At 43.4% G+C, this 12,074-nt stretch overlaps 1 long non-coding RNA gene across 1 annotated transcript; it reads right to left on the minus strand.

Annotated features, from left to right (window-relative positions):
• Nucleotides 1-186: 186 nt before the first annotated feature.
• Nucleotides 187-4,273, minus strand: LOC144720173 (uncharacterized). Its single transcript, XR_013585719.1, has 3 exons — nucleotides 4,213-4,273; nucleotides 499-545; nucleotides 187-288 (listed from the first exon to the last, which is right to left on the minus strand). It is a non-coding gene; the product is annotated as an uncharacterized LOC144720173 (long non-coding RNA).
• Between the last annotated feature and the right edge of the window lie 7,801 nt (nucleotides 4,274-12,074).

The raw sequence follows: 12,074 nt of genomic DNA on the forward strand, positions 1-12,074 counted from the left end.
TGGGTGGGTGGGTGGCTGTCTCGGTGGGTGGCTGCATTGGTGGCATTGGTGGGTGAATGGGTGGGTAAGTGGGTGGAAGTGTGAGTAGGATTCTGAAAAATTACACCAACTAGCAGCCAGTGTTGAGGGGTAACGTACGACAAGTAATTGTTACTCTTTTTACCAAATAGGTGCAAATGGATCTGTCGGTATTATTCCACTCTCGGTGTACAATAAAGTTATTGGTAATTGTGTTGTGCCTTACTTTTTCGATATTCCACTGTTATTTCAAATACAAAATTTGTAAAACTGTTTGCAGCAACAGTTTAGGTAAATGTGATGATGGCAGGAGCAAATTAATTCAGATCACGTATAAAGCACACATGTGTAGTATTAGTACAGTATTTTCAAGGTATAATCAACACAATGTTTCACAATTATAGTTTTTTAAATGTATTTTAAGTAATTAAATTCTAACGCTTTAAAAAATACGAATTACCAGTGTTCTGAAAACCTCACCACATTGGTAGTCAATGCACACTTTTCAAGAGCCACCCTGCAAAAGACTGGCAGGAACAGACATTTAGATAGGCAAAGTTGCCCCACATAGCCTTAACAGATGTTGAGGCAAGCACTGTTAACAATTTTTCATTTTACCAGGTAAGGCCCACTGAGCGAAATAGTTATTTTTCAGAAGCGACCTGGACTCAAATAATAGCTCAACGAAGTGGCTTATCATGTGAAAAATTGTAGCAGCCAAATACTCGAAACGCATGTTGATTTTCAATGCGGAGGGAAAACCCGGAGAAAAATCCACGCGACCACAGTGAGAACATGCAAACTCCATATATACAGGCGTCAGGGTCGGCATCGAAGCTACACAACTCTGGTATACCAGGCGAGGTAGTTAACATCTCGCTGTAGTGCCAGCAGAGCGCACGGTGAATCAACCTTGGCGAGGCACAGATCAATTACAATATTCACCGCTATTTACTGTACTAGCTTTACTACCCAGCTTCGCCCGGGACTTGGATTCACCACGCCCGGCCGCCTTTGTCTCTCCAGTGGCGATGTTCACACAGCACACCAGTTACTCGTTTGAGGCTGAGTCGACTTAGGGGAGGCCCAGGACCGGTTGAAATAAATGTCAGCGGTGGTGGCCGTGATCGAACTCGTGTCGCCGGGTTCGTAGCGCGGCATGCTAACCACTACACTACAATGCGTTACGCTACCACATGCGCGTGCATGTCATGTGAGCGTGCGAGTTGGCATGGCTTTGACAGTGAACACCAGCACTTTAGAAACCTTTTCCTGGGCAGGGCAACCTCAGGAAATGAGGCAATGTTTGCAGCGTGCACTCCTCGCCAATAAATGCGCAGTGCATTATTTACGCAATCTGGATGGGTGGAGCTCTGATTAGAGTGCTTTACTCTTAATTGAAAACTTGGCATTTGAAATCCTGATTCAATAAATTAGTGCCTCTTTGTGGAGGGTTGCTGACAGTAGTTGTCCGAGAGAGCCAATGGCCACAGTCATATGAATGTGGAATTTCCCTCACTGGCTCAACACCACTGACAAAAATAAGTGCCACACCAAAGTGTGTTTCATTATTAAGTCACCTGAATAATGAAGATACCTGAATAGCCAATTGATTGTTTTATGTTTGGAAGAAAATCTAGAGAAAACCCTTCCCTTTGAAAGACGAATATTCCTACCCCCACACACATAAGTCAAAAAACCTATTTGCTGCTGGCAAAGCAATTCATTTTTATTGGAAGGTGGTGCATTCATATCTCAGTACAGCCTCATATCAGGCCACCATATCTATATTTAGTGCAACTTTTAGGAAAGCTGTTCGTGGTTTTCCTACAGATTAACTGACCTCCGTTAGGGGCTATCCATTTAGTACGTACGCATGGAGGGGGAGGGTTGTTAACCCAAATGCGTACGCTTGCGTATGGGGGGACTACTGACAATGCACGTACGCATAGGAAACGGGGGGGGGGGGTGAAGCCTCGATAATAATTTGTCTACATTGGCCTTCAAATAAGTTAGATAGTCCGGCGGTGGACTATCTGTTTGCTTAATCACGTTAATATTTATTCATCCTTAATCGTTTCTGCGTGGATTAAATATCGGCCGTTCTATAGGATTCCGGGGGGGGGGGGGGTACGTCAAGCGTACGTACGCAGGTGGGGGGGGGGGTGTAAAAAGTACGCGTGCGTACAGGGAGAGGGGGAGGGGTCCAGTTTTAACAGATTTTTGCGTACGTACTCAACGTATTGCCCCTTATGGGGATGTGTAATTTCAACTGCTGGTTTAGGGCCACCAATAGAGATCAGCGCCACGCCATGGTTGGTTGCAAAGAAGCACTTTGAGGGATGCCTCACTCACAATGGACCCATCTCTGCGTGATCCACAACTCTGCCTCCAAAATCACGGAATAACAGTCGCCACGTAGTCGTTAATGCAGCACTGTATTGTGTAAATTCAAAGGCAATTTCACATCGCATGAGGAACGTAATGAGGAATATCCGTTGTTGTGGCTATTATATTAGCCACGGTGGCGTATGGCTTTTTCTCCAGGTCTTCCGGTTTTTCCCTCCACATTTATAAACATTCGTTAAGAGTAATTGGCTGTTATAAACTTTCACGTGATACGTTGAGCTATCAATTGTGGCCAGGTCACTTTTGAAACTAAAAGCTATACTGTATAGCTCAGTGAGCCTTTCTGGAAAAATAAACATACAGTACTGTAGTATAGTTTAAGTTTGCCATTATGTAATGAATTGCAGTGTACATTGGTCGCCACCAGGGGCCACCATTAGCCCATCACACCCTGCACAAGGCAATGCGCAAAGGACCTCGTGACTCGAAACACACATGATGAATAAAACACCGAAGTAACATTCATCGGCCCGTGAAATATGCACAAAACGCAGATTTGCATATATATTTGATGACACACGTTAAATTTGCCACTGAATGTCCTTTGCAAGCCTTTGATAGCACACCCATTGTGGATGGTATACATATCACAAATGGTGAATGGGCAAATTGGCAAATACACAAAACAACATTTTGGACAACATGATTAGAAGTGCACACTTATTCCAGTGACATCTGGTTGCTATTTTCCATTGAAATACATGTGTGTATTCAGTTTTTAGACGGGCTGCTACAACATGCCTGGTGGAAACCCTAAGGTCCTCCTTTTCAGGTATCTGTCCTGAGAAATCTGTAAGTCGTCCCGAGACATAAAAAATGCCGGATTTATGGGAGCTGTGTAGTAATACACCACTCACTCCAGACAATGCATTTACATGTTGTTCTCTGCTCTTCTATTACTGTCAAATATTCTCCCCATGACATGTCCCAGTTTTATTGTACTCAGAGGTGGTAATTCGAGTTCTAGGTGATGCATTTGTAGATTTATGTTTCAGATCCCTGGGGCACCCAGAGATAAATAGCGCCTGTATTCCTGAGCTGTAATTTTACTTAAGAGGTTTAATTTTCAAAGGATAATTTTACAAGTAGAATGAATGTAGAGTGCTCAGAGAAACCCACAAGAAATCTGCACATGCTTGTGAGAAACCTAATTGTTGTGCTTCAATCTCCTGGCTACCTCATACAGATTGCAATCTCAGAGCAAACGATTATCTCTGCGTGATCCACCAACCCACACTGCCCATGCCCCCAACGTACTGTGCGCCATCATGCCCCATCGGTGGTGGCTAATTTATTGGGAGGCCGTAAGCAAAACTAATTTGTGGGGGGCTTCCCTTTCATTTAATAAAAATACCAGTGAGATAACAGAACAGATATCGACAAGATATATCAACGGAGTGAGAAAAAAATAAATGTAGACCAAATAGTGAGATGAGAGCAAAGAGATGCAGACAATACCGAGATGAGAGATTGTCTTTTTCAGTGTATGAATTACCTTATTATGTTTATTTGCATTTTAATTGTGGCTGATATTAGATGAACACCAATTGTTCTTTTTATAAATCTGGGACCTCTTGAGCCTTTTGATTCCCTAAATGTTTACTTTGTCGCAGACGCCCAAACACTACCACTGATGATGGGCCAACCCAGCGGGTCTGGCAAGGAAGACAAGGGTTCAACGTGCCACACAGCGGAGGTTCCTTCCCTGGTCCCAGGGGATGGTAACCGCACGCTTCCAAAAGCTCCCACGAAATGGGACCCACGTGTGCGCGGCATCCGATTTACCAGCGGAGGGCTGGAGGAATCTATGGCGGGTCCTTTGATGTCCACTCGGGACGCGTGACTGCACACACCCACAGTTGGCACAGGCACACCGGGTGCCAAGAAAGGGGGGAAAAACATAAAACACACGCGCACACACACACAATCGAAAGCTCACACAATTCCCTTTGCAGAAACTTTCACGACAAAATCCATTGCTCCATTCTATGAAGAATGTACTGTAAAGTTTGGAATGAGACGTTCATTGCAGCAGATTTCAACGAAATGTAAGTACAAAAATCGAAAATTGTGTCTTGTTTACACAAATGAGTGCAGGGTGGTATATAATTTGCATTGGCGACTCTGAGCCAGCAGTAGAAATTATGCTTTCCTATTGGTGGGGGCCAGTATATCCATAGAATGAGCACGGTTCACCTTCTATTTAAGAGTGTTCATTTAATCACCCCAGAGGGATGACTGCTCGGGATTTGCATTAACAACCTAATGATTATAAGTCGAGTGCCCTGTCAAAGCACCGTTGGTATAATAATCCTTCCTGTTCAGAGAAGCAGGTTGAAATGCCACATTAGCATCGCAGTCTTATTAAGCAGATATGGATTTAACGGTTGATCATGTTGTATATCTGTATGAACAGCCGCAAATGAACTTCATTTAGGACTGTTAGTGATTGTGCTGATCATAGTGGTCGGCTTCTGGATTCGTTGCAAAGGTTTGATATAGATGGAGGTTGAGGTGGATGGTGGAGGGAGCGGATGGAGAATCAGAATTTTTTTAAACATTAACTGGAGGAATCCGATGAGCTATAAAGCTATTTTTCACAGATGTTCAGTAGATAGAGGTTAGGTGAAGGAATGATCAGGATGTTTCTCGTGGGGCAGGACGCTCATGGTGGCGTAGAGTAAGAGTTGGTGGTGTGGCTACAGCGTGGGCCAGATCCCAGTGGGGCCAGAAAGCTTGACTTTAAAAACGTGACCCAATAAAGAACCATGACCTCGCGTTGCCCTCTGAGATGATCACTTTACACAGAAACGTAAACACGCTTTAGAAATTTGCACACACAATTTCACACTCCAAATATACATTTGAAAACACTTTAAATTCTTACAAGTGTTTTCATACTTGTACCTTTTTAGCTGTAAATTTGGAGAATAAAAACATCTCTACATTTAAAAAATTCCTGTACATGTTACAAACTGCAATGTTTTCCAATTTGTTGAAATTGGTCAAATGTATTATACGACATGCATTTGCATTGATCGCGACACATGATCATTGCAGGGTCAATAAACATTTGTTACATCTTTTTGTGAATGAATGTCCTGTGGATAGACAGGTCCGCATCAAAGGAATGTGGAATGTATACCACTGGCCTAGAATTGATAACAAAAGTAAGCACCACCCAACACCCAACTGAGAAAACATGCACTTTAAGATTGAACTACAATTACATTTGTAAATAAATGCGGTAAGTTTGCCCAATACAACAGTGAATATTTAATGATATGTGGGGCGGGGTGAACAATGTTAGACCACCCATCAACGCAGCTCCATTTCAAACAAAAGGTTCAACCATTCCGGCCCATATACCAAAATGTGCACCCACATTCCTAATTGTCAGTCTCGCTTGCGAAAGATAGCTTGTGACTAAGCCTGCATTCTGCACCGTACCGAGGTACCAGCATCCACTAGCTCTTTGCTTTTGCAAACACGAGCACGCCACACACAGGGCCACCGTGTCTGAAAACGTCTCATGTTTCTGGGCCCTGCATGACATGGGTGGTATTCTGGTGACAGCTCCACTGTACTCTCACCCGAACACAACTGCAACACTTGCACCATCGCAGAAATGGTGACCAAATTCGAAGATACAATTGGGACCTGTGGAATTCGCTGCCATTTTCACAGGGCTAGATTTTTTTAAGTCCCTGCCAAGGAAATGTGGAAGTTTCACCGATGACTCAAGATTGCTAATATAGAAGAGCCCAGTCCAATACCTGTTGGATAGTCAAGAAACTCTGATGTTTTATTTTTAGACTTGTCCAAGCCAGTTAAATGCGAAGAAACTTAACCCTAACATCAACAAAAATGAATAATCGTTTGAGTTCTATTACTAAATCCATTACAGTTAACACATAGATCAATTATCTATAGTTCAGCTAGTTAACAAGTAACCAATGTTCATTGACCAAAGATTTATTAACGTGACACCAATTACCAAAGGGTCAGGACTTATTTCTAAACCTGTATCAAAACATCCGATTGGCCAGGTTGTGCTTTGGTTAATCTGCGTGGTTCAAAAATCAAGAGGTCATAATTTCAAATCCCAGTCAGGAGGTCGCCATTCTGCTGGGGTTGATAAGATATCACTTTGTTGGAAGCCAACAATGGTCCCCATGTTAGAAATGTAGACTTTATACCACTGGCTAAAGATGAACATCACTGTGACACCAGGTCAAGTTGTAATACAGTGATAATAAAAGTCCTTTATTCAGGAAATCCTAACTTAGTCTTTAGGCTATTTTAGAGGAGAATCCTGCATTGAGATGTTTTGAACATATCATATTGATTGACATCATGGCTGAGGTGACCAGGTGACTCAGGGGTAAGATCACTGAGTCACCTGGCAGCTGCCCGTGATTGAACCATGTTCTTAAGTTTATGAAGTTGATGGTTTCAGCTGAGTCACCATTAAGCGTAAAAAAATCCACCGTGTTATATTTTTACTTTTCACTTAATTGGGTTTGTTCTAGCTTCTGAGAATAACAAATAAAATAGGATTTAAACATGATCACCATTTGGCAAAAATCTTAATAGCATAGGCGCATGGTAAATCGCATTGTCCCGAGTGTAATACGAGTCAACTTGATGGGATGTTGTAAGCAGTGCGATGGCACCTTCTGCAGGCTGTTCTCTAACACAGGATGATGGAAATATTTGCAGGTTTCACCCGGATGTTTACGTTACTAATGACGTGATGCTGATAGTACAATTGGAATAAACTCGTAATTTTTTTTATCAAACATAGGCGGAGGTCAAGAAGTCAAAGGTAACAGCGGAGGAATGGCACCTAAAGCAGATGTTTACCGGTAGTTGCTGTCACACATACAGTCTTTGCTAAACAGTTCCTGAACGGCCTCTCACAAGCCTGTGGTGCCGATGCCAATGTACCGCTCTGCTTACTGGCTACAGAAACATAAAAAGTGACAGCATCACGCGGTAATGTGGATAACATTATGGTGGTGGGGGGGGCATTTGCAGGCTTGGCGGCGGTGGGTGGAGGTGCTGATAGCAGGGCTGCAGGCTTGGAAGCTGCCCTCAGGTGTCACAATACCAGCTGAATGAAACACTGTTTCAACTGTTGTGTGCCAGTCATGGTGGCGCATGCCTGTAATCCAAAACGTTACATGTGGGGCTTGTGGGTCACAAGGGGATCGCCGTGTGAGAATGACACCCACCTGGAGAACAGTATCGTAACAATAAAAAACAACCATGCTGGTGATTTAAAAGGGTGGTTTTGAGTGATGCCCCCTTGAGTGCGTGGTTCTTCTCTGTGTCGCCTGGTGTCCATCCACCAAAGAAAAAATATACACATCAGAAACATGGACTTTGAAAAAAAGGAAGAAAGGAAAATTAGTGTAGCAGAAATTCGGTTTTTATGAATTATTGTTTGGAGAAAAAACGAGAAGGGACTGAGGAAATTGTAGAAAAAAAGGAAGGGCATGATTGAAATTTAATGAACATATCAAAATAATGGGAAACAGTAAGTTGCCAAAATAGGTTGTCAATTGGAAATACATGGGAAAAGAACGAGGGGCCGTTGAAGAAAAAGATAGAGTGAAATGTTAAGAAAGGATATGGAAGAGGTGGCTGGGTGGCTCAGAGGTCAGAGCGATGAGCCGGCACCACGGAGACACTGGGTTTCATCCAAGCTCCAGCTGCCTTTAATTAAACAGGGCTCTCAAGCGTCGTGAGTTGATGGTCTCAGCCCGGTCACCAATGACTGATCGCAAAAAAACCCATAACATTACATTTGGATTCCGCACTTAATTTTGAAAATTTCCAGCTCTGTGAATTAAAATATTTGTTTGAAGGTCTCGTGTCAACCAGTGCTCTCGTATGGGGCAGCGAGTGTGAAGGTCAAGCGGTCTATTTTGTGGACTATGTCACGTGAAGGGATCTCAGAGGTAGATGCGTGTACCAAAAATCGAAGGATTCTTATAGCACGAAGGCATGCACTGCTATGCAAGAGAAACGATTGGATACATTGTCTTTATGGCATGATGGCGATAGCACTTTCGGGACAAAATCTGGGGGAAATTATTAGATTTATTTTATTTTGCAGAGGGACGCGGTAGAGCGAGATACGTAGTTGAGAGTGATGGAGGAAGAGGAGAGATGAGAGGATAACAGAATGTGGAGAAGCTTTGTACAATCACCGACCGAGCTACACACTGCAGCGAAGCATGATGATGATGATAATAGGATGGACAAATATCCTTCCTTAAAAAGTATTTTGAAAAGATCCTAATTCCACATATGTAATGTAGATTTGTTGAATTAATTCTCCCAGTGCCAGAATATCTGAATCTCAATCCACATTGATTCCAGAAGCTAATTGTCAACTCTCACCTACTTACCTTACTATATCTCTCTTTGTTGTTCACCTCTTTGCAATAAAAACCTAGGTCCTCTACTTGGAAACTACGATTTATATATATAACATTTAAACACCCGTTCATTTTTAGGAAGGTTCTGCATCAGATGCTTATTTTTGAGTGTTGATACATGCCAGGCGAAAACCGGAGCACACGGAGAGAAAACCCATGTGCACGAAGGGACAATACTCTTGCCACCATACAAATGGAAAAAGATGACAATCCATCCACTTGCTAGACCGCCTTCTCCTGGCCAGCAAGGATATGCCACATCGACAACCCACGGGGAAAGGTGTTTCACCACGTGTGTGCGTACCACCAGCCCTCGTCTCCACAGCACTGGACAAAGAGGCGTGCGCCACCACTGGGCGTGTACAATAACAACAACAACCGTTATTCGCCACGAAGTGGCAGTGACGTCAGCACGGCGCTTGTGCCAGGCTATGTGCACGTTAAGCCCGCTGGCAAGAGGCCACGGGACAGAACCACATGCCATTGGTTCACGGACTGAGATGACTGGCCTATGCACCACCTGTGCCTCCTACTGTGTCACCTTGTTGTGTACAATGGGCAGTCACAAACGCGAGCTCTTCACCCCCGGCTCATGTTTAGGACGATCTCAGCCGACAGTTCTGCTGGCACGTGTTGGTTCATAAAGTATCTCCTGTGAATTGGCCGCCCACAGTGAATGTGGCTTCTTACCAACCACACACAAGGCTTCTGCTGTGCTATGGTCACTGCATTTATTATTACACTGCTGGACGAACGACACAATCATTGATTGCAAATACATGTTGCAATTAGGGTTAGGGTCTCAATGCAGGAATAAAGTAAAGCAAAAGTAAAAAAAATGTGTATGCCCAGTCAGCTGAGCATTGGCCGGTACTCATATTCAACATTAGTTTTAGCCAGTGGTGGAAGTTCCGCATTTCTATGGCAGAGACCAATCTCCCCCTTGGGGAAAGCACGGTCGTATTTAACATTAAACCTTCCGATTGTGTCAAGTAATTATCCCTATAAAACAAAGTTGACTCAATGTCTGATTTATAAAGATCTACTATGATATATATTATTTAACTTTAGAAAAATATGAATGATAGACAATTAAAAGAGGAAATAATTGCGTTGACAGCGAAGGTCAAAATGAGGACAGTAGCAGCCTAGCGTTATTGGTCTCACTAGAACATTTACAAATGCAATACGGCCCCGTCTTTCGCAAAATTAAATCAACATGCACACGCCTCATGCCAGTTTGAAGAACGTAATCATGAATTGAATCAATCAGACCGTTGTGTGACTTTGAATGACTGAATATGGTGCTTTAAAGACGTAAAGTAATCAGTAATCAGAGCCTGATTGGACTGATTAATGGATCCGCAATGAGACACTGATTACTTTTCACACGTAACGCTCCCGACCAGCACTCCCAGTCTGTGCGGCTGAACAGGAGAATCTCTTTTCGATTTAAAGCTTTCGTGACTGCAGGGATTCATCTTCTTGGTTCTTTCGGTAAAGTCACGTAGAATGGAAATAATAAAATAATAATAAAACATAAAAGCGTTGTGGCCGAAACGTCATGATAATAATTTTATTATTTTTATTATTTTATTATTTCCATTCTACGTGACTTTACCGAAAGAACCAAGAAGAGGAGAGTCTCTGTCCCGCTGCTTGTGGAGTTGCAGCGAGCGTTGGCGTGCGTCGTTCTCTATTCGTGTGTCGGGGGAGGAGGGGGGGTCAGAGCACCACTGTCTCTGCGGCGTGTGTGTGTGTGGGAGGCTTGTGAGCTTCATCAAAGGATTTCTCGCCAGGAAGCGCCGCTCTGTCAGCATCCAGAGTCAGGTAACGGAGACAACTCCCCCACCGTGCAGGTGGTGGCGTCTCATCGGCGGCTCCCCACCCCCTCCAGCCCTCCCCGTACGTGGTGTGTCTGTCCGTGCTATCAGCGGAGCGTGCTGTTGTCAATGGGAGTGGTGCAGGGTACGGGGGGGGGTGTCAGGGCCGGATTGTACTGTAAGGCCCCCAGTAATATTTTCAAAAGGTAAACAAAGTTAAATAAAAAGGAAATTTATTTTTACAAGGCTAACAACAAATAACATTCAGCATTCACAAATGAAATAACTTTTCACTGAAATCTCTGGAGGTCCTCCAGATGGCGGAGGCCCCTGGGCTGCAGTCCCTAAAGTCCATGCCTTAATCCGACCCTGGGGGGGGGGGTTGCAGGAGGCGGTAGCGTAGTGGGTTAGCGCTAGGGCTGAACGATTTAGGGAAAATATCTAATTGTGATTTTTCTGGAAAAAATATTGCGATTACAATTTTTTAAGTCAAGCTTCAGTTCAATATTCACTGTGTAATTGATTTAAAACATGTGATGGAGCATTACCACATGATACCATCAAAATATGAACTGCTATATATATTCTAATGCAAGGACGAGAACTTAAAATATATGAATTGCTTCTAACATGTATTTATTAAAATGTTTTAATTGAAATAGAACAATCAAACAATAAAAAATTGTTAAGTTATATTAAAGTCAAGTTATAATAACATTTTTTTTTACAATTCCAATAAGAAAATAATAGGACTTTTCAAATCGCAAAAAAATCTCAGCCTTTGCGATTTGCCAATCGCATTGTTTCAAATTGCGATTTCGATTTGAAATCGATTAATCGTTCAGCCCGAGTTAGCGTTACGCTGCGCTGGGAGATTCGGCGACCCGAGTTAGATCCCCGCTCGCGGCCACCAGCACCGTTGACGGTGCCCTCGGCCTTCGCTTAGGTTGACGCAGCCTCAAATGAGTAACCACGTCGTTTTGCGGTGTGTAAGCATCGAGGGAGACAAAGGCGGCCGGGCGTGGTTGCTGACCCAGCCACCCCTTCGCGTGCCGCGCTGGTCACCTTGCTTGCTAAACAGCACTTGCCCCCAAATGTCTATTTTAAGGGTGTACAGGGGGGATCGTTGTCTTTCAGATCAACACACTTCAGTCCCGCTGGACCTAGGTTTGATTCCCCGCAATGCCCATCGAGAGTGGTATATAAACACGTCGTCGTTAGCTCCCACAATGTGTCGACTCAGCTGTTGATAAAGGCGAGAAGAAAAAACAAACCACCACCACTCACGTCTCTTGTTATTTCTAGATTTGAATCTTTCGTGACTGCAAGGATTCATCTTCTTAGGTTTTTTCGGTAAAGTCACGTAGGTAAAAAA

Source organism: Lampetra planeri, chromosome 1 (assembly GCF_965212315.1).
Source record: "Lampetra planeri chromosome 1, kcLamPlan1.2.h2, whole genome shotgun sequence".
NCBI classification, from domain to species: Eukaryota; Metazoa; Chordata; class Hyperoartia; order Petromyzontiformes; family Petromyzontidae; genus Lampetra; species Lampetra planeri.